The following is a 26,181-nucleotide window of genomic DNA, read 5'->3' on the forward strand; positions in this document are numbered from 1 at the left end:
TGAGAATATAAAATAATGCATAGTATCTTATTTCTTTTCTTTAGAAAACAAAACATGAATGTGTTGACAGATTTGAGGGGAAAAACACTGAATAGCCTCATACACATTGGAATTAAGTATTTATGGACTTTTACAGTATTACTGTAAGCTGTGCTGACTAGCACTGTCACCTCACAGCAAAAAGGTCTGCAGGTCTCCATTTTTCCTCCATGGGTTTTCTGGAAGAGAACAAAAGGGCCTTAGGTGTAAGTGTGTGTGTGTGTAAGTTTGTTTGTCTTTTGTGATGGTCCTGCAATAGATTGGTGACCTGTTCGAAGCATACCTTCAGCTTGCTGACTGCTGGGGTACGCTTCAGTCATCCAGCAGCCATCACAAAATGAGTGAGTGTTATTATTTCTCAATTTGAGAGGAGATGAGGAGGGTGCAACCTCACATGGCTTCCTCTCATTCCTGTGTGTATCCTTGAGTAGGAAAAAGTTCAGAGGTAAAGGAATGGGAGAATATGACTCCAGTTTATCGATCTTTTATCTGGCCAAAGTTTTTTGCAAGTTATTGTAGAATTTGTGGCTCTGAAATATGAGCAGCCCAACTGTGATGTGCCCTGATAAATCCAGCGTGCTGTTCAGGGGGCTGATGTAACAGTCAGGGTTTTTTACTAAGCTTTCTATCACTCCCAGCAATCAATCAGTTTTGTCTTAGTTGTCAACTGTACTCTAAACTTTATACCATAAACATTTTTAAAGGAATGTTGGTCTTCTTCATTATATTTATGCAATTATTTGGTTTGGCCTGAAAATGGAATTTGTTATTTACTGGAGAAATTCCTAGTGTTGACCAAGAACTAAGCACTGACAGTTGTAATCTTTGGTAAAATAGGACCATTTACAAAAGGTAATGGTAATGACAAGACAGACTCTGTCCTTCCTAATCAACTATTATAGTTGTTATTATTACAAGTGATTTAAAAATAATTACCTTCTTTTCGTTAAATTATTTTTCATGTGCAAGTATAAATAATTGCGAATGCAGTAATATAAAAACAATATATTACTTTATTCATTGCATATTAAATTGTTTTATTACAATTATTTGGTTATTATTATTTTTTGGCTGTTTTCACATTCTGTGCTGTGTTACATTCCTGCTAATGAACAAACTCTTGCTCCAAAATATTACCAACCCTTATTCACCTAAATTGAGTGCATTTCTTGAACAAGTTGGCTTTATTGACTCTTTTTTTTTCTTTTATTGATTTTATTGTCCATCTCTTTGACAGATTACAGACTGTTGATGTAACAATATGCAATTCACACCAACACTGTAAACATGCACACTTAGAACACATGCAGTACCTACATGTGTGTGTGTGTGTGTTGCAGTTAATTAATAATGAAGACTATTGCGGGCATCACTACTGATCTTGACACCATCCTTGAAGAATCTTGCCATTTGGATGCTCGATTGCATCTTCAGCCACTATGGGACAGAGCTTAGAATGCAGAATTGCTGTTGGTGGAGAAGGATTGTGCTACAGGTTTTCTTCCTGGTAATCTGAGTGTTTGCAGCAATAAAAAAATCAACTTAAGTACTGAGGAAAAATACTAATTATCTTTGGGTTTCTGGTCAAATATTTCACCTTTATTGTCAAGGAAGATAAAATGTCCACTTTTCTTAATTGTCCAAAATAAAAAAGACTAGTAGAAAAGAGTCATAAATTTAGTTTTATATGGCTAGGCCCATTTTCTATTACAAGATGAGCCAATACTGCTCCCAAATCCCCCAAAATAGCGAACATTGTTGGTAGTTAAGGCTCAACTCAACAAGGCTTATTTGATTATTCATTCAGCCAGCAAGCAAGTAGTTTTATGTTTGATTGGGATTTTTGTTGTGTGTGAAACCATAAGTTTAACACAAACTGTTTTTGTTGTTGTTGTTGTTGTAGTGCAAATGTTGTAATCTCAACTTAATTATTTCACATTACTATGTTGCTGTAGTGAAAGCTCTTTACTGTTATAAGCTTCATGTTTCTAACTGTGAAAACTGGTAACATGGTAAATTCCTTTTGTTTCTTCTGCTTATTATAAATGTTTTTAGGGGGCTGCGGTCTTGTAATCCTGAAGCTGCAAGTTTGAGCACAGGTTGCGGCAGGAAAGGCCGGCGTAAAACAATTGCCAAACATTTTATGAAAGTTTGCACACTGTGGCAACCCTTGAAGAAGGGAGCCAAAAGAACAACATTATAAATGTACTTACAGTATGTGTGGACCTGGATGTTATCAAGCAGCACTGGAAACAAAAGCTAATGTAGCTTATCCACTGACTGTGTCAGTGTGACGAATAAAAGGTGTATTCAAGAGATGGACACTTGGTCAGACCTACTCATAACATGAGTATTCTCAAGTCAGCCTCGGCAGTTTATTGCTAAAGGTAAATACACCCTTGGATGTTTCAATACACTCAAACTCAAACAGACTTGTTTCTACCACAATACCCAAACTGGATTTGTTTTCAAAATTTATAACTTTAACTGTATTTGACCAAAATATTAGATATATTAAAATATTGCAGGGATACTGAGATTGGAGCAGATGGTGACAAAATGGTTCAAACCCTTCCTCTAGGTATGTTTACAAGGTACTTACAGTCATTTGTAAGTGTTGAGTTGGAGATGTTGACAAATCGGAGCTTTAATGGAGGGAGTTAGACACATAAAAGAATGCAAATCATACATATTAACAATTAATTGACAAGTCTTTATGAATAGAACCACATGCCAAATATTTTAATTGAATTTTGATAGCTGATTAAATGGCTTCACTTCTTTATTTTAAGACTTAAAAATAATTAGTTTCATTACACTCAAACACAAATTTCAAATGCTGTTATCTCTACTTGGCAGGCATAAATTGGACAAGATCCTTTTTAATATTTTATTTCCTAGATTTTTCTTTGTCTGTAAGAAAGGTATGACAAAAGTAACTTTTAGTGTGTCAAAATATCTTGAAAATTGTTGAACTGAAGTAAAAACAATCAAAGTTGCTGTTAAATAATAAAGCAGAATGTGTCAGTGCATCACAGTCTCAATACAATTGCAGAGAAACTAAGTGCTGCAATTATGATTTTTGAGAAATCGTACATACCATCTACATCAGATGATGGTTTTGTGAAGAACAGCATATGTTTGAAATCCAATATTTCATTTCAAGGAAAGCTTCATACCAAAAACCAAGTGATTCAGATGCCTAAACCTTTTCTTTAAGTGTATGAGAACAGTAGATTTTTATTTTAAATGGTCTCAGATCAGACATTTTAGAATCTTGAGCTATAGAAATAGCTTAAAGCAAATCTTCATGTAAGAAAATGCAAATAAGTGCTTTACAGATGGTTGTTAAGATTTATAACCTATGCAGGACTAGATAAAAGCCTGTGAACAGTGCAGATGCTGTTGAAATAAATGAAATGACTACATAATAATTGTAAGCATTTTACACTGCTAAAAATGTTCTTGAAATAGCTTTAAAACAAATTTCTGCAAATATCACCAATTACACATTTTGAAGTCAACCTGATGGAGAAAAAAATAACGATTTAGATCTTACAATTTAGAATAAATGTTTTGTAAAAGGAAGTTTGAGCCATGAAGCCTAACCTTAAAGATGAAAAGTTTTTCAGTATACTTACTGTATATAGGAACAAACAGGCTGTGCATCAGCAGAGCGCTTTGTCTGACCTTCCCTGCTGTTGAGCCCATTACACTTCAATTAACGACAGCATCCTGCTGCGACCAGAAGGAACAGCTGCTCGGCCCACATGGTGGTAATTCAATGAGAGTCATAGACAGGGGGACATAAAACTTGATCTACCAATCAGACACACCTATACACAAGAGGATACAAATTTACTCTGCTGTAGTGGGCTGCATTAGTGAGGAGTGAAGACCAAGGCCCCTGCACCACACAAGAGCTAGTTGAAAATAATGCTGAGGTTCGCCATATGGGTAATTCAGTTTCACATGCCACAAAAAAATTACATTAGTGGCTCCGCTCTCATCTAATAAATCCTCATAGTTCATGTTAACAACAGACCAGTTTCTGTTTCCAGTTTTGGTCTTTAAAACTGTTGGAATAGGTTAGTATATTATATTATATTTATGACTCTCCGAAAAAGACTTTGATCCATCTTCTTTTTTACGTTTTAGTGTGATTTATAACATCAGGCTACAGTATATGTTTGAATCCTATACAAAATAACTACACAATAAAAGGGAACAGAAGCATTATGTGGCATGATTACCAGTAAATTAATGTTGAAATATCTATATGAAGGACCCCCCCACACACCACACCACACACACGCACACACACACAATGCTTAATAAGCACTGCTAGATGCATTGAATGGTACCAAAATCTTCCAATAAATTAACTGCCAAAACTGTCACATGATTTGAATTTTAATGAAGGTAACGCCAATGACTCTATCTAGTCAAGTAATTCAGTTGAATACATTTGTAAATTTATTTAGTTTCCAAAAATGTTTTTATTTTTTCAAATAATCATTTTTAAACGCAATTATGATATGTATTATTGTGCCATTACTACACAATTTAAGTCTTATAGGTTTTGTGATTGCAAGAGGTTTTGGAAAGTTGTGAGACTGGGAGCGGAGATGATAAAATGACTTAGAATCAACCATTAAGTGACCATATGGCCTCAGGTTTCACAATAACAGTTATCCAAATCATGTTCATTATGTTCAGTGTCTCATAAGTGTAAATAAAAGACGAGGTAATGGCTATTGTGACACTTCCAGTCACAGCTTTGCCAGGACAGCTGGGTAGTAGTTTCAGTCTTGGCTTGTTTTTCTTTCAGTTTTTTTTTCTTTTTTTTTTGTACTCTGGAGAAAACTAAACTTACTGGTTCACAAATTTAAAAAGCTATTTCTTCTTCCTGGTTTGTATCATGGCCAAGAAACAGCTCAGTAGTACATTGTCATTCTAGTCACTTGCATCATTAGTGAGAATGTTTTTAATCATAAAACAAAGAAAATTAAAAATAAATAAATAAAAAATTAACAATGCTTTTGCTAGACAGTTCTAATTTACTTATAGAAATCAACTTTTGTATTTTAAAACAAATTATAGGAACAAAAACACAACAACAACAACCATAGGCTGTAAAAACTGCCTCCTTGTCACCATCCAACAAATTTTATAAAGCATTAAAGATGCAATACAAGTAAGTAATTCTTAAAATGTATAAAATCACCAATGTATTAAATATAAAAGATGAAAATTTATCATATTCAGCTTTGCAACATTATCAGGTAATGCAAAAAGTCACCTTGAATCTTTGTGCTCATGATGCAAAGCAACACCAAATCTTGACAATGCAATTAACATGAAAAATGTGAAACAATATGTTTGTGTAGATGAGGTTTCCCCAAGTCCCCTAACAATGCCTACACCTTATCTGTAGCTTCACAAAGAGACTTAGAGAGTGTAATTACACCGGCACCCTCCAGCCGCGGACAGTACTGCTGGCCTGATTGAATCTCACCTTGACTTGACCTCTTCAACCTGGGGTGACTGCAACAACTCTCTACATGGCAACGAAGAACGATGCATTAGTTAACCAGTTGATATAAGCACCAGATAAAAGTGCCCTGATCCCATTAGTGTTGGAAATAACTCTACAGTCTTGGATGGCAGTTCTACTGTTGCCAAACATGTAGTGTAGCATTCTTTACAAGAAGGTAGACTCTTAATTAAAAATTTCTAACAAATTCAGATGTACTAGAACTTTGCTCAGAGGTTAACAGAAAAACACTGTATTTGCTACTCATGAATTACTCTATTAATGTCTATATCTATATAGCTGGTACCTCTGTTAGGGTATCCAGTTACAGTGCTTAAACAAAGTTGGTTCTGGAGCTGGTTCTTAACTGGATCCCACAACAAAAACCCACTTTGCTCCAGACTAGAGCTGGAACTGGTTTGTTTGAAAAAATGAACAAAAATGTGTATTTAGGCCACAGGGGTACCAGAGGTCAACGGATAACTTGGGTTTCTGACACCAAGTGTTGTGATGAAAGGATAATACCAGTCTTTGATATATCTGGTTTAAAGTTACATATCTTTTTAATTAAACGGAAGAAACTGTACCAATAGAAGAAAACAACAGCAACAATTTATTATTGATTCGTATGTTCCGGCTCTTTATTAATTCTTGGAGATTTCTCCAGGGACGTGTTTTATGGGCTTTTCTCAAGAATGGATGTGAAAATCAAACCAATATTCTCAAAGACGCGTGTCTGTTTGCAGAGGTCATGTAATTATCGTTTTGACTACTCCTAAGCTGTGATACCTGACACTTCATCTACAGTCTTTCATTGTTTTGGGTCTATCTATCTAAAACTTGAAAAAAATATACTTAAATTAAGTTGCAGAGTGGCAACATTTTTTATCTAGATTCTTTAAGAAAGATGTCTAGACAAGCACATTCATTGTACATGAATGCTTCTTTTTTACAAGACTTTTCTGTGCTTAAACTTTAGTCTCCTTTACTTTGTTCTGTCTTGATTTTTTTATGTGCTGTGTTGAAATGATTGGGCTGATCATTAAGATACAGCATGTAAGTGGTAAATTGAAAGCATTTATTTAGCACTTCTCTGGTCTCCTTATTGCTCAAAGGACTTTTACACTGCTCAAGTCACATTCACCCTTTTAAAAATTTCATGGCACTTTTTAGTCTATATTCTTACATTTAGCACATTGCATTTTCTCTATCAGGCATACATTTATATGCCAGTGAAGGCTTCAGAGACAAAGTAGGGTTCAGTTTCACAGCCAAAGACATTTCTTTTTGGGAACTGGTTGAAGTTGAGAACAGAACTACCGGCCCTCAGATTGGCCCTGTTACGAACTTTCAAAGGAGACTCATTTCAGGAAAGGTGAGTACATAGGCTGTAAATAAAAATACAGGGTAAAAGGAGTTTAAGGGACTTTAACCGTAACTCATTTCTTTCACAGTCGTCCACCACACAGGGAATAGAAACGTCTGTCTCTTCATGAACTGTAATGTATTCCAAATCATCACAGACATTCAGGACAGCTTCATAACAACTGTCAGATTTAAATAATCACTTCTGAAACAGGAAATAGAGTCCTGGATCAACACACACCAAGCAGGCACCACTGCACTGAATAATGCATACCTCATAAAAACAATGTGCCAGAGACATGTGAGACTGAGGAGGGAAGGGCAGTGCCTGTTGTGAATTAGGTGGTAATTGAAAACTTGACAAGTAACACGGCTATCAATATCCCAGAAACAGTTCTGAAATACAGACCTTGTAAATTGTTTAAAGGCAGTAATAAAAAATATATAGTTTATGCCACCATTTACAGCACTGCTGTATTTTTTTTTAATATAAAAATAAGTCTTTTGTGTTTTGTTGCTTTTTTCTTTGCAAGAAGGCATAACCAAGATGGCAAAAAGAGATCAACAGACCTCAGGCTGCAAACACAAATCTAAAAAACAGCTGCCTTGATGTTCTCAACTAAAAAGTAAAAAAAAAAAAAAAAAAAGACTTACCAAAAGTTTGCTACGTTTAAATTATGAAATCCAAATTTAAGTAGAAAATGTTTAACTGGCAAGTTAGACTCATTTTCAACTGTTCTACTTTAACAAATTATTAAAATGAAGAACTTTTGGGCCAGTTTTGTTTGAATCAAGTTTGCTTCAGTATCAACCTTCTGCTTCATGCTACCATTTATAAAGTTTTGTTTTAGTTTTGATCTTCATCTTATTCTGAACCACACTGAAAACTGTGAAAATTAAAGGCCTAGCAGTCCTTGAAGGAGTGCATGTTGCCAACCACCATGTGTTGGACTAAGAATATCTTATGTTTAGAAATTATGGAGTTATAGTTATTTTGGTCAAACCCTGAAAACAACATTATGCCATATGATCTGTTAGCACTCCAAGTATATCTTTTGACAGTCAATTACTACCACACCAAATGTTAGCTCCACATCTGCAAAATTGGTTGAGCTTTAACCATTTTTGTGTTTTTTTAGTTTTCTTGGCTACAATGACCATTTTGAATTTGGTGGAGTCCAACAGTTAATCTGTAGTAGATGTCAAACCAATGATTCCTTTCTGAAAGTTTCATTTAAATCTGTGCACTGATTCATGAGCTATTTTGTTAACAGTACAGACAAAGAAACACACGCACAGGCAAAAACATTATCACTCCTCCTTCACCTTTTAGCAGCAGGCAATCAGAGTACCAAATACACCTTGCCATAATTTCACAAAAATATCAAGCAGTCTTGGAGTGATATTATAAAAATGACATTGCTGTATAAACATGTAATTAAAGTGAGAGCCACTGACATTCATTAGATATGAGCATCTGAGAATAATTCTGTGCTGCATGCCTGGTTTAGCTGTTTACCTCTTTGTGAGGGATGTTTTTGAGCAGCTTTTGGAAAAGAAATGAGACACGAGGATCAAAGAGTGTTTAATAATGTCTATACTGTTTGATGTTATTTATGAACTGATCTGAAAAGATACATGTTGCCACACTCAGTGACCCAGTCTAAATATATGGTACATCATCAGTCCTTGTGCTTAGCTAAACACCAACTGAGACTCTACACTCCCTTTTCGTCCAATGAGCAGAAGTCACCATTGTCCTGTTTTTCCATTCAAGGGTCATCTTTAATGTGCTGTTTTAATATTTTAGTTGCATAAAATATTAAATCGTTCTTCCATTTTCCAAAGTAGGTTATATTCAGAAAAAAATGCTGACAATACAGATATAGTCCCACTGAATTAATGCAACTTCATAAAAAGCAACAGAAAATACTGTCACTGAAAAAAAATACAGCCATTAGTGGACGTCACCAAATGAGGCACTAGGATAGAAAACCCTCAGGACTATATTAGCCATTGATAACAATTAAAGAATATTTAACCTCCCACTCATGAGTCTAATTGTTGCTCTATCAACTCCTGGGTGGGAAGACACTAGATGACAAATGGACTGAGACTGTGAGTGCTCTATCTCCACTGTTGGATGAGGCACTTATCTGGTTCGGCTTCCCAGATAAGAGAGGGAGGAGAAAGAAAAGGCTGAAAGTGGAACTTTATTGAACATTCTGTCTCTGTGGAGCAAGCTGGGAAGGATCAAAAGCAGAGACCTCACAGTGGCAAAATCCAATCAAATATTTTGGAACCTGACAAGTACAATCAGTCAATAGCTGGTTACTGGCCATGTTCGATTTAAAAGGTGAGCTTCTGGTTCAAGACATCCCTGATGCAATAGAAACACGTAATAATAATCATAATAATAATAATAAACATTAGGTTAAATTGTGCATAGCATTAATTTTAGTCATTTTTTCTATTTTCTATCATTTTCATCATTCAAACAAAATAGTTTGCTTCATCTAAAGGAGGACATGAGGAAAGCTAGTCCAGTCATTTATAAACAGATGCTCTGTCTAATATTTATCAGAAGTTAGAGCCTTCTCATTTATGACATCAGTCATAGAGCATGGATTATGTAGTCCAAAAGTTTACTCAACTCCTGGCGAACTGATACATTTAGTATCCATTAGCCTAGCCTGGTTGAAGAGTTTTACCTTTGTTTCCATACTAAGTGCTTTATGACTGGTGTCAAAGCTGATAAGGTGCTATTAGACAGAACATCACTTCACAGTTGACTGGACTAAGTATTATTTTGATTGTCCCTAAACTGGAATCTAAAGTGTAAACCAAACTGTCTAACAATCATGTAAAGAATTTTATTGCAACCTTCTAGCTGTTAATATAGTATGTAAATAGTTGTGATAATTACTGTTTTGCAATGGTTTTAAACTCCATTGTTAGGTAAACTAAGACAGCAAAACAGACATATTTTAATAAGAATAATAAATTATTACATCATTCTTCACCTGTACTAATGTTTCATGCATCAGGTATTGAAAAGTTAAAGGGCAGTCAGTACATGCATTTAAATTCATGTATCATCTTTGGTTTGGACAAGGCCTCATGAATTTTTACAATCAGGAATAGGACACTTATAAACGTCTAACACACTTGTAAAAATCAGTCTTTTCTTGGAGGAAGTGACACAAAGAACCCCAATAATGTCCTGCTGTGGTTCACCCGCCTCTTTAAGAGAAGAGTTTGAAAGAGCTGTAATATTGTCATGGTATGTAATAAAATGTAAGAACCTTCAAAGTGACAACTCATGTATGTTGTTTAATCAGTGGTGAGTCTAGTCTTTGTATTTTGATGGAGTGATAAACTGTTGAAACCCAACAAAATTTAAAACTGCAAAACTCTCAGCTGTGAGATATTAGAGATCAAAATCACAAGGAATCACATTAAGATCAATACAGACAGATTTTAGATGGAATTAAGGACAACATTGATGGTTGATATGTGCTGATTGGCTTCACTGTGTTGATTTAATTGAATAAAGATACTCTGTGTAAGATAAAGACATGTTTTTTTGTTTAATTTTTTTTTTCAAAACTGCTTTTGCTGGTGAATACCTAGATGCATTATGTATGATGACAAATCAGACATTTCAACATGTGCATGGCCTATATTCTAGGCCTTGCACATTATTTCACTACTTACATCAAATCCACTTTGTACCCACCTTGGCAGCCACCCCTAGATTTATGATTTAATCTGCTGGAGTACACTTTTGAAATGTAAATGGGTAGATTTGGTCCAGTTTTTAAAAAGCACATATTTTTCAGCTTGTTTTTTAGACCTGGACATGTTTTCTGTCAGAGGAGAGCTTCTGTACATGTACACAAACATTCATTGGTAACTCTAAAATTGTCCCTAGGTGTAAGTGAGAGTAAGAATGGTTGTTTGTCTTGTTTGTTTCTATGTGGCCCTGTGATGGACTTGCGGCCTGTCCAGGGTGCCCCCCTCCTCTCGCACAGTGATGGCTGGAGATAGGCACCAGCTCCCCACAACCCAGAAAGGAGAAGTGGGTAAAAACAATGGATGGATGGTGATGACCCAGGTAGAAGTGATAACAAGTAGGAGAGGAAGGAGCCTCCTCTTAGTAAATGGAGTGCAAAGCCTTTTCCTTTGGAAGAAGGGGTCAAATGAAATTAGGAACGACCTGTTAGAGCGTGCTACGTTTATGGTTTCATATACTAGCTGACAATATGAATGTGCAAAATGCTACAATATATATGGACCAAAGTCATAACTGAAATTCAGCAAAATACAATATTCACTCACATAAAAAAAAACTTCACAGGCTTTAACATGTTTTATTTTCTTTCCTTTGTATGGCTTTTGAAGACCTGCAAGAAAAACCACTTCCAAATGAAGGGAGCAAAAAGATTACAATTGGTTTGGCTTCAGTGCAGTTCGACTACTGTGTGTTGTGTTGTTTTTGCAGATTAATCAGGTAGCTGTCCAGCTTTCAGAGAGTCCTTACTGTGGAACTTTTGCCAGATAATAATAATAAACAATAAACACTAGACGCGTGTGTTCTTTTTTACCCTTGATAGGAAACATTGCTCAGGAAGAGTCGTCATAATTTCTAAACAAGAATTTACAGAAAACAATACAGTTTATCTTGTTCAGGGACAGCATCTATTGACATCTAATTTGATATTTTTCACATCATAAACTAATTGCAATAAAATAATACAAGTCCTGCTAGATTACAATTTGGGAGTGACTATATTTTTAGTTCTTTATTGATGTATCTTACTGGGTCAACATAGAAGTTACAGTAGCTGCATGTCTGCAGCACTCGTTGTATGAGTATATGAAAGCTACTTCATAGACACCTTGTAGCTACCATGGTTAAAGTAGATGCAAATCATGCTCCCAGAATCCAACCCTGTATGCTTGTTGTCTCCTAATAGGTTTACCCTCTTTGTTTGTAGCAGACAAACAAGAATTTAATATGAGAATTCAAAAGCTCTCTGTTGTTGCTGAGTACAAATTGATGTACAGTAGGTAGGAAGGCATGACACAATTACTGATTTACTTGTAAATAATGTGACAATGCATTTGTTTTATCCATTTTATCACTTTGTTGGAACATTGCATTATCAATTTTGTATGTTTAAAAAAATAATTTGAAAATACAATAAATCTTTGGATCGTTAATAGGAGCATCAGGGGGAATGTTTTGAATCTAAACTGCATGGTGACCATAGCTCATTCCTCACTGGCATTATAAAGTATACTTAAATATTAATGATCAGTCAAAATGTTGGCATAAATGGAGCTGGCTTGATATTTACAGCAGCTGTTGTGTAAATGAAATTAATGAATAAATAACACAAGGATATAATATTGTCAATAAAACAAGTCCAACCAATTTAGAATTCATCAATTTCACTTATGAGGCACATAGTATATTCACTTTTTTAAAGAGCCTTATGTCATAATAATGGTATACCCTGATGTTTCTGTGTAACAAAGCTGATGCTTCTGGACAAAAATGATCCACAACCAATGAAAGTCAATGACAGCTTTATTAGGCTTTAATTTGAGAGAGAAAGAGAGAAGCTGCCAACAGTCTGTTAACATTTTTTTTTGTTTTTAATAAAATATAAATGCTGAATATTCTGTTTTAAACATGTGAGCATGTCAAATATCTGCGTGATTGATCTCATATATAGAGATACACCATTTGCTTGGTCGGTCATCGGAACTGTTCGATTTTAAGCTCGACTGACTTGATATTCAGTCAGTGAACGCATCACTGCAAATCAGCTCCATTGTGGAAGCACTGGCATAAGGAAGTAGTTGTCATTGTCACATTCCTGGCTGCTGTAGAGGACTTAGGTCTTACTGAACCAGAAGAACCTCACTGGTGTCTTTATTTATCCTCATCATTTTCAGTCCTGAATCGACCAGCTTCCTTTGTGCCACATGATTAACAACTGCAACATCATTGCAGTCTCCCAGGATTTCAGTTACAGTGGAACAACAATCATTCTATAACCACCAAGAGAAACACATCTTTCACTAATATACCAACCACAATCAAAACAAAGAGGCTGGTCACTCCTTCAGGGGGTGGGATCCCTGCTGCTTTTACAATAAAGACAACTGCTGTCATGGAAATGATAATTTTCTGTCTAAATCCAAGGTTGATGTTGTTGAATTGGATGTTGAAAACAACTAAGACAACTTCACAAAGGGTGTTTTTGTTCATGATGATGTTGGTAACAATGTACAACATGAAACAAATGGTCTCTGTCAAGCTTCAGTTTCCCTTCACAACATCAGAAGGCGCATGGCATTGTGGCAGAACTGAACTGGGTGAAGACCACAATGGGTACAGCATTAGAAATTGCAAAGGAGTCACATCTTACACACAGAAAATAGATCAAAGATCAAACAATATCTCCATAAAAATGGGACTTTGAGCAACCACTGCTTTGAGTTAACGGAAGATACCCAGTCTTGAACTTTAACCACAAAGCATAAAACAATGAACACCACTCCAAGTGACAAGGCGTTGACAACATTTTATCTGGGTATTGACAGAGGAGAAAGCCTTCTCTTCATTTCCTTCAAATTTTGGCAGCATATGCCCAGTAGCATCAGGATCATTCATATACTCACAATTGAAAGGGTGGATGAGATGGTGTATGTTGCTGTATATACACAGTGTTAGTTTTAGAAGATCAAATACTTAGACCAGTTACACCTGCGGTTGTTGCAATGAGAGAGATCTTAAATTGGAAAGTGGATGCACAAATCTTGCACTACAGATAAAGTCATAAAGAACCTGAGAACCAAAAAAAGGAAAACACCATTAAATAAAGGCCTGTGTTTAATGGTGGAATTCAGTAACCTTATATGGTGTCATCACAATATTTTTTTCTAAAATTAAACAGCCTGCATTTTGTTGGTAATGTTGTTTAATTTTCTATTTAAAATTAGTATTTTGCAGCTGAGGGTGTCTTTGTTGGCAAAATTACACAGGAATCTGTTCCTGGTGAAACAGTTAAAAGGTAAGAGCACCATTCAATTGGCCACTGTCCATTTTATTTCACTGTGAAGTGTTGAAAGATTATTAAAAATCACACCTGCTTCACGAGTTTCCAAAGAATTTTGCTGCACTTGCACTTGTTTATGAACCTGCACTGGGTTTTGATAAAACTCCTAAAGTAAATCCAATTTTGTCACCATCAGTTTACAACAGTAGAAATAAAACTGTACAGGGCAAGATGTATGACTCTAAACTCTTACAGTTTCATGGTCAGACTTTAATCATTATTTATACTCATGTGTAAGACAGATAACCAAGTTTCTGGTGAAGATACCGACAAATATTGTTTAAAAATAGCCTTTGAAAACTAGCTTTGCATGTACCCAAAAGTAGCATTTTTGATTCAGTTGTTCATTTATTTTATTTTTTTGAGTTTTTAGTTATGATGTCGGATTAAAAAATGAAGGATTTCTAAATCTTTGAAAAGGTTTGCTCTAAGGACTACAGCTATTTCAGGAACAATCCAGGGGGCTTCATATTTGAAAGGGGGGGTCTAATCCTCACATTTCCATAAAACTTATTGAATTTTGCTTTGACAGTGTGTGGATTGCTGACACAATGACATAGGACTTCAACATTTCTCTGCATCTTTTTTATGGCCAGTTTTGCATTAAAGGAAGAGAAACCCCATTTTACTCATAAATCATTGTCAGTAGAGCTTGAACCTGTACTAATAAACAATCGCTGAATGATTTGCCTCTTAAATGTCAAAATTATTTTTGATTAGCCAAAATTACTGAAATTGATTAGCAGAGAACAGATTAACAGAATCATTGTTTTTATTGCATGACAACTTGGAACTGAAAACTAACAAAATATGCTCTAAAATGTAACTTTTTACATTCAAACTAAAACAGTTATGTAAATGTTTTAGAACATAGTATGCCATGTACATTTTGTTATATATATTTAAAGCAGAGAGTGTCTAATAACATGTTTTAGTTGTGAAATATAAACCACATATAAACTACATCTCAAAATCATCTTTCTTAAAATTCATCAAAATATATAGCATCTAAAACACTAAGAAATAAACACTAACAGTCCATAAGAAGATGTGTATATCTACCAGCCGGCATCAGCAGGACCTGGCAGTCATTTCTGTACCACATTTTGTGTAAGTAGGGATTCCTACTTCAAGGCTCTGGTGTTTGGCCAGGAGGCCTTCAACATAGAACAACCAGCCAGCGCCAGTCATTATCCCATTGTTTGTTTAGAGGCACACAGCCTGTCCTAATTAGATGCAAAAGAGAAGTGAAACTGAATGCAGTTGCACTGAATATGTGGATGCAGAAATCCATCTCATGTCCTGCTGTGGCAGGTGTGAGAATAATAAAATAATGAACTATCACGGGATCTACTCCTGTAAAGTGCAAAACACATCAACAGGCGGCCTTTCAAAACAGGCATCCACTGTGGAGAGCAAAGGGCCATCACAAAAAAGACTGCTTCTCGCGCCTTGGGTATCAGGGCATGAGGGTGAAATGTGATCGATAAAAATTGATCCTCTCGGCAGCTCATCCACACAGGACTAAAACAGCAATAAATAGAAAACACCGGTAAACAAAAGCATCACACTGTTCAAATAGACAGGAAGGATGTTTACGTGATGTTGATCAGATTTCTTACATAAACTGGCTTCACATGAGGCATAATTTTACTGTCTTTGCTACAGCTTCATACACCATCCTTTTAGCCTTAACTGCATCCATGCAATAATAATCTTGTTAATGCCCAAGTATTTCACTACTTACTAAATAATTAAACATGATAGCTAAGTGTTAAAAATGTCTCTAAGTTGTTTGTATCTATTAGCTTGACAGTCGGGTAGCAAATACTTCTGAGTGAAAGACTATGTTGGTATTTAAAGAAGTAGCCATAAATAATTTAAATTCAAATAAGTTGTAACAATGTAAATATTAAACTAGGCTTTGTAGTTCGGAAAATATTTATTGCCCCACAAAAGTTTCTCCTACATTTTATAATATGGATGTGAAATTCTGAAAACCTAAAAACGAATGTGTGCATGTCGTTACACACATGTAAAAAGCAGGACATTGAGAAAGGTTTCAGTAAGAAAAACTGCAGCAAAAAACAAAAAACAAACAAAAAATAAAGGGGTTTTCAGAAAACAGGACTTTTGTAACTTTCTTATTATCATTAAAATTATGTTATTTAAAATGTTTCCAAAGTCAGAATATGTGAGGGTTGTTAATGGGATTAAGTGGGCATATGTGTGTGGGTGTGTTTGTCTGTTTACTTATAGTGATACAGTAACAGAAATGTTGATGGCAATTAGGAGTTAATTAATAAATGCAACACAGGCAGTGCAAAGTGGACCAATAAATTTATATGCACCGCTTTGTGTATAAAAGCTGAGTAGTTATAAATAACACAAACTATAAAGAGCCTCATATAACATTACTGTCAAGACTTAAAATTCAGACCTTTATGTATGTGGCAAATTTCAAGTAAAGTGACACCAAAGGCATTTATAAATGACTTTTGAGGGATCTTTAAAACAAAACCTTGGTTGTTGCAACAAAAAGTGTAGCCAAATGTCCAAGCATTACTAATTCTACTGTTGTTCTTAACAAAATGCATTGTTGTAATTAATAACATTTTCTTTTTGCATTTTAAGAGTATCATATACATTACTTAAAGCTAAAAATACACACATCTGCAAAAAGGGCTGCAATTGATCATACACTGTAAGAAATGCACTCAACACTGCACATGTGTGTAATATTTCCTGAAACAAGGAAAGCACTCAGCTGTAAAGATCAGACCAAATATAATATCGGTCAAAAGTTTGGACATAATTGTTTACAATTAAACAGTGGGCGTGTCCAAACATCTAATTGGCGCTGTACACAATGTGAGCCTTTTTTGGAACTTGCATCAAAGGACAAGCAGACTTTGAGCTCAGTGCCAAAAACTTTAGGCTATTTTTAAAGATGCAGCACACAACAGGAGACTGTCCTTGTCAGACACTTTCTCACTCCAGCAAAGGATGACATCTGGTTAAAGCATGCAGAAGACTGGGCACGATGTGAAAACTATGATGTGGTTTTATAGTAGGCTGCATTTTAGTCAAAACCAAAGTACTTTGTTATTTTTTATGAATTAAAATAATTTAATTTGGCTCAACTGAAACTGTTTTGGGGACAAAGGAGCTTCCCAACCTTTATGTTCTTTTTCCTTGACTGCATACTCACCAAAGATACTTTTGTATATTTATTAACCTTTGTTTAACCAGGCAAATCCCACTGAGATCACAGATCTCTTTTTCAAGGGAGTCCTGGGCCTGAAGGCAGCCTAAACATGCATGTTTCTAGACTGTGGGAGGAAACCAGAGTGCCCGGAGAAAACCCACACAAACATGAGAAGAACATACAAACTCCACACAGAAAGACCCCAGGTCCAACCAGGGTTTAAACCCACAATGATCTGTAAGGTTTGATTTGTTCTTTTGGTGTCTTGATTTAATGCCTTTTTGGTTTGAGTTTGGTTTTAATGTTCTCCTTTAATGTTCCATCTTTAGCTCCCATTTTATTTTGAAAGTCTGTTATTTTTTGTTTTACTCTACCTTCTATTTTGCATTTGTATATTTCTTCATTATTTCAACTTGTCATTCTATTTTTGTTTGTTGTTGTTGTTTTGTCTGTTTGTTTTTGTTTCTTTAGCAGTCTGTCTGCTATCTAGTTTGCTCTACCTGTTAAAATATATCACTTTTGGATTCATAAACAGGTTCTGTTTTGGACTTGTTGTATTACCTGTCATAGTTCTAAAGCACCCTCAGTTTTTTTTAAAGTTAATTAAGGCCTGTTTGGTTCTTGCAATTTTCTGCCTCCTGCATTGGGGTCCTTCCTCCAAACACCATGCACCACTTCACCACAGTTAAGAGTACTCAAGTGACGCCAGCCAGCTGGTGATTGGCTGACAAGAACCACACTGTGCATCTTCTGTTGGATGTGGACTCATTATACTATTTTTTATAGCCATTTCTTACAACTGTAAATTATTAGAGACCTACATTTTATTAATGTTGATAAAGCTTTTATAATGATATGTTCCAGTACTCCAAGAACAATAAAATTTCATTGTCTGGATTAGTCACCAATGATAGGAACACAAACAGTCTTATGGAAGACATTTACTGTTTTGCATGCATAATTATCAGGCATTTATTTTATGGAGCCTTTGAGATTTAATTTTGACATTTTTCCATCTCATTTATGATTACCACTTTAAGATGGCTGCTTGTCATAATAAATTAGACAAGACTTAGCAGTATCATTAAAGAAGCTCTTAAGCACCTCCAGAGGGGATCAGTCCGACCTCTCACCTGTCAAGTGTACGTCATTGAGTCTTGAGTTATGTACCTTTCACTTGCAAGTCATTACTTGTGACATTCACTCATGTTTATTATAATTTCTTTCCACATTCATAAGCCACAGACACATGGTTGAATCGAAAAGCACTGCTAATCTTCAATTTTAAAGTGGCATCCCATCAGATTTGACTGACCTTAGCTGCACATTTTAATCAGAGCAATGGCTAGAGTCTTTTCACTTGAGGTCATGTGTTTGCTTCAGGTGAACAACTCCTTTCCTTTCTCTCATTAGATGTAATTACTGCTGACACCTCAAAAACATCAGGAGAATAACAAAGAAAAAAGACGCCAATTGAGACAGAAGGTCTGTACAGCAGGTGAACAAAAACACTCATTTGACCATTGAGAAGGAAGTGTATTGCTGCTCTAATTCTATTATGCGCAAGGTTGATTTAGAGAATATAGCCGGTGATCCAAAGTTAATGGAGGTGATGGAAGCAAGGGATCCAAACTAAAGGCCAGTGGGCCATCAGGAGGCTGACCAGGTTTTGTGACAGCTTCCTTCAGCTGTCTGACACTCAAAGAACAACTTGTGTGGCAAGTTGGAAAGAGCAACAGACAAATAAGCTGGCTACTTGGCAAAGACCCTCGAGATAAAGCTTGTTCAAGCGCCTACATTTGTATTCCAAGTGGGGTTTGGGGTACGGGCTAATGTAATTGAAAACTGTTGGGGTGTTGGGGGTCGGCAAATTCAATAGACATTGAAAAAAAAAAGTGTTTTGTGTTCTGGGTTGCAATGTGAAGTAGCAAAAGCCCAGAACAGCATTGTGATTCTTCTGCCCAAATATTAGCTTCCATTCTGCCCTCCATTAGGCTGATGTGAAGAGGGATGAGACCATGAAATCATCATCATGAACCATGTCAATGCTAATGCCTAAAATAGGTTTCCTCTGAGGAAGATTTCCGTAAGTGGATTCATCTATGTCTACACTGCAAAGTAAGAAAAAGGTGGAAATGGCTATAAATGAGTTTATAAATACCATTCATGTAAGGGATTTTTATCTGATTGAACTAATGCAGGTTAGGTTTGATACATTGATAAAAAATGTGCTGCTTGACTAACATAATTTCAAACAATCTCACAACAAAATCATTCTTAATTAAGAAAGGTAACTAAAGCTCAATCTTCTGTGATTTGACCTTCATCAGTTGTCAGTTTGATGCTTTACTGCCCTATGTCAGCTGAAGTAATTAGATCAAGGAATCTCTGTTCACTGCGATCATGGTTAATCACTTGGTGAGCCCCATCTGATGTTTTCTTAAAGGAAAGTAGAACTCAGCCTGAAACAAAACCATGTTTCCAGGGATGATTATTATTAGTGTGTTAAGCTCCACAGTCATTAAAATTTGTGTGGTGAGACTAAATGTTCACTAGAATTTTAATACCTCAAGGGCAAATAGATGTGAAAATCAAAAGAGCTGTAGCTCATAAAATTAACAGATTTATTTCACTACTATTATGCTGCACATTTCACTAATCCTAAAGCATGTTACCCTGAAATAATGTGCTGCCTATTAAAGCTCTGATTATTATTCATGCTCTTTCCGTGCAGTATGTTTGCACAGGAGGATTCCCATGTGATGAGAGGATGTTCCCTCTGTGGAGCTGACACATCAGGAAAACAGCATTGGGTTGGTTTCAGGTGTGACTTTTAATTTCTGCAGATAATTTTGACCTGTACTTTAAGTTAAAGTTGCTAGAAAATGAGGAAATGTTAATACATTAATGTAAGGGAATCAGTGCGTATACCTAAAAGGATGTCGATGAAAACAAAGCTTGGAAGCATACATTTGTTGGACACATTTCAACTAAAACAAATGGTGCTTCTGGAACAAGGATAGTTGGGAATCAGTTCAGTTTGTGACCCATGAGAATTATACAAAGAGTGTAAATAAAACATACTAAATTCACATAAAAAAGTTTTGTTTAGTTTTTTTCATTCTTTAATTAATTATAAATGTTGTCAAAAGATCAATACTATCAATGTAAATGGTCACAGTATTTGTGTAATGAAAAAAATATAACATTGTGACAGCTATTTTATGAGATTGTTGTTGGTGCTGGAGGTCTCAGTATCTTGAAATGCTTTTAACCGTTTGGGATTCAAAATGTTGATTCACAAAAAGCTGATGCAATTCAAAGTAAAGTGGCATAATTTTCACTGGACCTGCATTTGAGCTGAGTAAATGGGATTAAGGCCATGCTCAGAATTGGAAGCGCCAGTTATCCTGTGAAAGAGAAAACACATCATATCTCACTTTGCTTCCTACAGAGTGCATATTTTAAAGCACAAATTTGGCTCTATTGATGGCAGCCGTTCAAGAAAAGATTTCTCCTACTGAATGTCTTTTTATAACACCTGTTTGATGTTAAGCCTACATTGTATTTTCTCAATTAGCACATGCTTTTTCACAAAAAGTGATTAGCTATTAGATGATAACAAGGAACCCCCAACAGATTGTTGGTGTAGCAGAAGTCAGTACTACAGTTTCATTTCATGTGTTGCACAAATATCTGCATGATATTGTGTTACTGTCAGACTTTCCAAACAGCTTTTCCATAGGTGTCGCTGTTGCTGACTTTTTTTCAGTCACTTTGGCTGTTTCTATATGTAAACAAAAGCCTGTGGTTGTTGGCAGCCATTCACAAACTTTTTAATTTAAGGACATGTTATTCATTGAAATGAGTAAAAAAAAAAAAAAGGATGATGGGTTTTTTTTGGGTTTTTTTGACCGGTCTTCATGACATTGCAGTGAGTACATTTTGCCCCACACATTTTTGCAGAATTTTTGTAATTTACACACATTGGAGGGTTTCCAAGCATGAACCGCCTTTTTAAGGTCATGCCACAGCATCTCATATGGATTCAGGTCAGGACTTTGACTAGTCCACTCCGAAGTCTTCATTTTGTTTGTTTTTTCAAGCCATTCAGAGGTGGACTTGCTGGTATGTTTTGGTCATTGTCCTGCTGCACAACTCAAGTTTGCTTCAGCTTCAGGTCACAAACAGATGGCCAGATATTCTCCTTCAGGATTTTTTGGTAGACAACAAAATTCTGTGTTCCATTTACCACTGCAAGTCCTCCAAGTCCTGAAGCAGCAAAACAGCCCCAGAACATCACACTACCACCACCATATTTCACTGTTGGTATGATGTTCCTTTTCTGGAATGCCGTGTTACTTTTATGCCAGATGTAATGGGACATACACCTCCAAAAAGTTAAGCTTGTGTCTTGTCAGTCCACAGAGTATTTTTCCAAAAGTCTTGGGGATCATCAAGATTTTTTTCTGGCAAAACTGAGATGAGCCTGTATGTTCTTTTTGCCCAGCAGTGTTTTTCGTCTTGGAACTGTACCATGCAGGCCATTTTTGCAGAGTCTCTTTCTTATGGTGAAGTCATGAACACTGACCTTAGCTGAGGCAAGTGAGGCCTGCAGTTCTTTGGATGTTGTTGTGGGGTCTTTTGTGACCTCTTGGATGAGTCGTCGCTGCGCTCTTGGGGTAATTTTGGGCGGGCGGCCACTCCTGGGAAGGTTCAACACTGTTCCATGTTTTTGCCATTTGTGGATAATGGCTGTCACTGTGGTTTGCTGGAGTCCCAGAGCTTCAGAAATGGCTTTTTAACCTTTTCTAGACTAAAAGATCTCAATTATGTTGTTTCTCATTTGTTTCTGAATTTCTTCAGATTGCAGCATGTCTAGCTTTTGAGGATCTTTTAGTCTACTTCATTTTGTCAGGCATGTCCTATTGAAGTGATTTCTTGATTGAGAACAGGTGTGGGAGTAATCAGGCCTGGGTGTGGCGAGAGACAATAAACTCATAAACCACAGTTAATTTAAGTTTTAACAGTTAACTTTTTCACACAGAGCCATTTAGGTTTGGATTTTTCCCTAATAATAAAGATCTTCATTTAAAATCTGCATTTTGTGTTTACTTGTGTTATCTTTGTCTAATATTTACATTTCTTTAGGTGTGATAAACGTGTAAAAGAGTAAGAAATCAAGTATGGGGCAAACACTTTTTACACCACTGTATACAGATGGTCCTTAGTGCTAAATATGTATGCACTTAACATTTGGCCCTTATGTGTGTGTTTTAGCATCAAAGATTGCTCTTAAACAAAAGTTCTATAAAATGCTATTTCTAACCAAGGACACCTGTTCACGTTTCGTGACCAACTGTACCATTAAATTTGCTCTAAAAACAAGTTGCTTCACAGAAAAATAAAGTCATAATTTTTATTTGAAAGTGGTTTGTACCACAAAGATTTGCAAAATTTATACACATTTGCATTGCAAAAGATTTAGCCAGGAAAGCTATAATCAGATAAAATGCCTATGATTGATGCAGTAATACTATATGCATTAGACGGATTGCCAAAGACGGTGTAAAATCTGTGCTGGCTAAATAAATGGCAGTTTTATAAACTCTTATAGTAGACTGCTGTTAAGATAAGAAGAATTAGGAAGGTTTTGTTTGTTTGTTTGTTTGTCTTTTCAATATGTATATCCAACATTTGATGTTTCAGTAATTTTTTTAATGATCTTTCTTTTTTTTTTTGGTTACTGACATAAGCTACAAGCAATTAGGCTTGTTAAAATGATAAACTTTTAAGTAATAAATTATTGACATACAAGTTGCAATAAAAGAAAGAATGAGATTAAAGAAGTTTCTTTCTTTTTAATTTTTTATGTCACTACTTTTGTAAAGACCTAAAAATAATTTATAACGCATGTTATTGGCAATGAATAATAGATTTTTTTCTTAAAAAAAACATAATTCTTGTTGCCTTTTAGGCTTCATGAGCAACGATTTGCACAAACCTGACATGGCTTAAATTAGAACAATTGTTATTAGAATACAGAGCTGGTTAGATTCTGTGTAACGTTAACTTTCATAGCGTGCTGTTTGGTTCTGTTTCATTTATATTTAAACAGTCTTTTGAATGCTCCAGGAAAAGCCAGTTTTGGGATGAACCTGCAGCTGCAGCCTCTTACATGTGTGGCAGATCGAGTGGGTGATGTGTAAATGATTACAGAAAAAAAATGTATCAGTGGCAAGAGAAAGATAAGTCTAGATACAAGCTGAAGATAAGTCTAAAAGAGTATAACACATTCTTTATGCTTCACACATTTTTCTATTCTTTATGTTATAGGGTATTTAAAATAACTCTTATATGTGTAAAATTTTATATTAAGTTCTACAAGTCTGCATGCTTTTGCTGATTGAAGACTTAGTCTTAAAGATCCCTTTTATTTCAATGCAAACAGTCTTGCTTTTGACCTCTTAAGTACATTTTTGCTCTAAAATATCTCAACAACCGTTGAATGAAGAGCCATGAAATTCACAGCCCCAGAAGATGATCCTCTGCCATTCCACCTTTGTTCAAATAATAACATATCAACACAAGAAAATGACTGAAAACTTTACACCAGCTAAAGAGAAAAACTTACTTTGCCACCCTCTTATCATGCCATACAAGTAGCATCAACCTCAGAGCATTAGGAGGATATAAAGGCTAGAATCAGATCTGTAGAGTAAAATTATACTAATATTTTAAACCCAATAGGTGTATAGGATGGACTGCTATAAACTGAAGAACTCATCCTTCCATTGTTTTTTTTTTAAACAGACTGACTGTCAGATGAAGTCTATTTGCCAAGAAACACTGCTCTCTACTGTACAAACTGTAATGTAATCCTTATGCTTTGGCTCCGGGTTGTGTGCCCTGATAACCTTATAAAAGATTAATTACTACAAAAAGCCTCCAATATTAGTTCAACACACACACTCTACACACAAGCCATGGTTCTGATTCAAAATATTCATTTTCTGAAATCAAATCACTGATTACTCATACTAGCAGGGTCACGCTGCCAGTAACTCGACCACCTGCCTCACTGAGTGCGACACAGATCCTGCTGCCTTCTATCCAATATGCCCCCCTCCCTTATATTTCAATCAATAATCAGGTTGGGATGCAATTAGCACGTTGGAAGGGTCGCAGAAGTCACGTGACAGATCAATCGAAGGGGAAGGTGGCACACTCATTGAGGTGATTTACAGCCCAACAGTTTGTCCCACGCTCAGTCTGAATCCGTGCCGTCTATCTTCTTTATACGAACCTTTCAAGGCTGGAAATATGCATCTGTCAAACGTCCCCCATTACTCCGGCTGCCTGTCACACCTGGGGCAGCTCACAACCAAGCGGAAAAAAGAAAGACGGAGTGTAGCTGTCAGCACAGAACCCTCAGTGGACAGAAAAGGCACCGGGTCTCCCATTTCTCCAACTCTAATTTCCTCAAATTGCGGATATTTTTGCAGGTCTCTGGCTGAGTGCTGGGTTAATGACAGAGACTCTGTCAGGCAAGTAGCTGAGGCAGCTTCTTTTAGCTCCAGATAAGATCATGCTTTGTTTTATATCAAGAAATTGTACACTACATTCCCTGCAATATGTACACTGCACAGCGTGACTAAAGCAATACTTCTCTAAGTTGATGTTTTCTGCAACTCAAAGTAAAAAAAAAAAGTGTCATTAATAACTGCGGGAAATCCTACATCATGGCTTTTTTTTTTTCCTTTTTCAGTGCTGAATGGGTTGCAGTGCCCACCAAATGGCATAAATCCCTCAAAACTGCAACACAGTGGCTCTACAGCTGTGGACTGCTGCTTATCTGGTGAAATGAGAAAGTTTTCTCTGTGTGTCCTCACTATTAAAGTGCAGTTTCAGCCCCTGCTGTGAATGTTTCCACTGCAGTGTGTCTGGATGTTCTCTCACCTCAACAACTAGTGTCTTTTCACATCACAAAGCTATTTCTCTCGTTTCTCTTCACAGCCCAAGAGAGTGCTGCAAACTATGTCATGAATGAAATATAAGCACACCGCTGTATTACTTATGAGACCTAACGCAACTTTGCTCAGAGCTATTTTCAGATTTCATTTAAATTCATCAGTGTGATGATTATTCTTATACCACAGACGTGGCCGATGGGGCATTGGTCCTTGAGAAAATGTTAGCTAAAGATGAACTTCAAAGATTACTTATCAGCACAGACCACCTTTCAACTCTGCAATAATTAAACATCAATCACAGGAGTAAAAGCTATCTCACAAGGCCTCACTAAAGTTGTCAAAACCACCAAGAGACATGATCTAAGTGACAGTAATGTGTTTGCCGCTGAATTTCAGATGGAACACTACATTGTCCTTTTTGTTTATTTAAACTTCAAAAGGCGAGCATTGCTCATGGGAAATCCCTAAGTTAATTACACATTTTCTCAATGAGAACAGAACAAAGAAATCCTAACAAGTTTATTTATTATTCAACATTTAAAAAGCTTGGAGTTTTGACAAGGAAACATATTAATAAATGCTAAATATCTTTAACTGGCAATTATCACATAACCTTCTCAGTGACCTAACATTTGCTTTCTTCATCAAGAAGCAGACTAGATCTAACAAATGTTTTTACTGTTTTCTGTGCAGACAGATTTGCAACTTGTGACAATTAGCCAGTGTAATTAAACATCTATTCAATCGTATGAGTTTCCTCGACTTACAGAGAGTCTGAAGATGAGAACAACCCGTGCTTCAGTCAAAGACTGATAATAGTAACTCAAACAAAATCTCTTAGATAAGCCTCTGTGGATTCAGCTTCAGCTTAGTTCTGGGAGGATGCCAGCTTCAGATCAATACAGAGTCCGCTTGTCACCTGCTTAT

At 36.0% G+C, this 26,181-nt stretch overlaps 1 protein-coding gene across 2 annotated transcripts in view; it reads right to left on the reverse strand.

The window, feature by feature from the left end:
* thsd7ba (thrombospondin, type I, domain containing 7Ba) overlaps positions 1–26,181 on the reverse strand; it is a 188,484-nt gene that overhangs the window by 161,441 nt on the left and 862 nt on the right. The window lies entirely within an intron of this gene.

The sequence above is a fragment of the Kryptolebias marmoratus genome, linkage group LG6, assembly GCF_001649575.2.
Source record: "Kryptolebias marmoratus isolate JLee-2015 linkage group LG6, ASM164957v2, whole genome shotgun sequence".
NCBI classification, from domain to species: domain Eukaryota; kingdom Metazoa; phylum Chordata; class Actinopteri; order Cyprinodontiformes; family Rivulidae; genus Kryptolebias; species Kryptolebias marmoratus.